The sequence below is a fragment of the Brachyistius frenatus genome, unplaced genomic scaffold (genome assembly GCF_029030835.1).
Source record: "Brachyistius frenatus isolate BFR_SWC_R1_liver_20210118 unplaced genomic scaffold, ASM2903083v1 Contig_28, whole genome shotgun sequence".
Classification (NCBI taxonomy): Eukaryota; Metazoa; Chordata; class Actinopteri; family Embiotocidae; genus Brachyistius; species Brachyistius frenatus.
This window is the reverse complement of record NW_027210627.1, coordinates 4,563,097-4,566,240: the sequence shown is the minus strand read 5'-3', so window position 1 is coordinate 4,566,240 and position 3,144 is coordinate 4,563,097.

Here is a 3,144-nt window from a genome sequence, read left to right as displayed (position 1 = left end):
TGTGATGAATAATAAAATACATGAAAACAGTGGAGTTCGTAAAAGAACCCTTTTATGTTTATTTTGTCACGAGCCAGCTGCCATCAGTACACTGATGATGATGAAGTCATTATTTAACTACTTAAATGATACAGTATATTATTGGCTAGAGATCAATCGTTGTCTGCAGTTTCCACTCTATGGAATAACAAATATTCCAACTGGTATTATTACTCTACGAAGTAAAAGAAGAAAAACAGCTTTCTCACAGTATCACCAATCCAAAATTACACATTTACAAACTGATGTTTCAGTCACATAAGGAATCAGGAAAGGTTGTCATGACAAGCCACGGTCAGAAACGTAAAATCTCCGAAATGCTGCATTACAGTAGGTACAGTATGTAACATTTTGAAATCATTCAGCATTATACATTTCCTTCAAAGAATGTTTTCCGATGCAAATTTGTTGTATTTAAATATAATTTCTCTGAGGTAGAGTTGCCATCTCAGGTTAAAATGTATTGCAACAACTTGATCCGTGTTTCTTTAGCCAATATTTGCTTACAAAAGTACAGAATTAAAAGTTTACCAAATTAGCTATTAGCATTTCTTGTTAGCAATGTTAGTCCAGACGACTATCACTGTGCTACTTTGATGCTGAGAACAAATTAAAGACAAAATAATTTAAAGGTTCTGGAGGTATTCAAAGGATTTGTATCATGATTCTGAAGCACATCTAGGTGCGTGAGTTATGATGATCAGAGTAAATGATGATAAATGTGTAACAACAGACCTAAAAATATGTGTATCATTTCTGCGTGTTGAGATTTGACTTGCTATGACTGAGTAGTTGGTCATTTTTGATAAATTTTCCTCGCGCAGTATCATTGCTTCGTTTTCTTTCTCCGTGCCTACCCTCCAACTCTCCTACACCAAAGTTTGAGAAGTGCCTTAAAGTTTTAAAATCTTTGCCGTAATGCAACAATGTGAGATCCCTGCCCAGTAAATACTCATGACTTTCAAACTCCATACTTTTAGCTTGTAGAAAATGCTTTCTGTTATAAATTATGAATCTCTAAACCCAAACCGAGATAATGAAGACATCATCAGAGTTCCTTTTCTGTATGCAAGAAAGCTAGTCGAGATCTGCAGAGCAAACACCTGTTTTCAAGGGCTGAACAACACTGTGACAAAGTCAATTAACTTGATGTGGAAAATCAGTGAAGGGTCCCTTTAAGGTGATATTGCAGACACTATGGACTACTGTTTGCATCTTTGTATGTTATGTAATAGGTTTTTTTTTAATTTGTATCGTTATGATGTAAAAAAAAAAAAATACCTTAAAAAAAGAAAGAAAACATACCTTGTATTTGGCAGAGGTTTGTATTGGGAGGTTGCATCTATATAGTCTGGGAACCAAATGTTTCTTTAAAAAGGACATTATTTTAATAACAGTACTTTTGACTGGACATAGGCTTATTGTTTTAGATAGATAGATAGATAGATAGATAGATAGATAGATAGATAGATAGATAGATAGATAGATAGATAGATAGATAGATAGATAGATAGATAGATAGATAGATAGATAGATAGATAGATAGATAGATAGATAGATAGATAGATAGATAGATAGATAGATAGATAGATAGATAGATAGATAGATAGATAGATAGATAGATAGATAGATAGATAGATAGATAGATAGATAGATAGATAGATAGATAGATAGATAGATAGATAGATAGATAGATAGATAGATAGATAGATAGATAGATAGATAGATAGATAGATAGATAGATAGATAGATAGATAGATAGATAGATAGATAGATAGATAGATAGATAGATAGATAGATAGATAGATAGATAGATAGATAGATAGATAGATAGATAGATAGATAGATAGATAGATAGATAGATAGATAGATAGATAGATAGATAGATAGATAGATAGATAGATAGATAGATAGATAGATAGATAGATAGATAGATAGATAGATAGATAGATAGATAGATAGATAGATAGATAGATAGATAGATAGATAGATAGATAGATAGATAGATAGATAGATAGATAGATAGATAGATAGATAGATAGATAGATAGATAGATAGATAGATAGATAGATAGATAGATAGATAGATAGATAGATAGATAGATAGATAGATAGATAGATAGATAGATAGATAGATAGATAGATAGATAGATAGATAGATAGATAGATAGATAGATAGATAGATACTTTATTTTGTTAGGAACCGTAAAATATACCCAGACCAGATAAGACTACAAGTCTGTGGTCAAGTGCAGACCCTCTCTTACCAGTTGCTGCTTGCGTGCAGAGAGAAATCCTGTTGAGTGTCCTGACTCACTTATATATTCTGTGCCCCGAGGGAAGTGATGAAGTCACCAACTCAAGTGTAAGAATACAAGAGATACACTTCCAAAGTAAACAGATGTGCATGTAAAAAAGGTGCTATTTCAGGGTCATGCGATTCTATTCTTATCCAAACATTCCACTCCTCCCCGTCGCTCCCTCTCTTTCTGTTGCACCATCTGTATGTTGAGCTTAGAATGCACAGCGCATCTTTCAGTGCACTGATTTAAGTAAAAATGCTCCATCTCTACACGTATACATCGTTTATGTGTGAATGTATACTTGCAGTGACTGTGTGTGAAACGCATGTGCCTGTTTGTTTATGCAAACATGCGTGTTTCTTTTTTGCAGGCAATGAGTTTAAAGTGACAGGGTGTGTGTATGCACGCCAGTATTATGTGTTCACAATGACCTAAAGCCTAGGTTGAGTAACCTGCTGCGATCACTGCTGGGTTCTTCCAGCAGAAGGCTTCAGTGGCTGCCAAATCAAAGTTCAGCTGATCCTCTCTATTGTATTTAAGAAGTAATTGCACAGAAAAAAATAAATGCTTACTTCTCGTTTTTCTGCTCCAACTATTTCATGTTGCTTGGGAAGAAAAAAATGGTAAATGATCATGTAATTGTTCAGAACCTGAACATGTATTATAATCCTTGATAAAGAGGTTTAATATTAGATTACTCAAAAGAAAAAAAGAAACATTAATCTTCATGAGAATTGCTCTTGCCTGTGAATGTCAGAAACACCAGGCCCAGGCTTGTGTGTGGAGTTTATTTGAACAGTGGC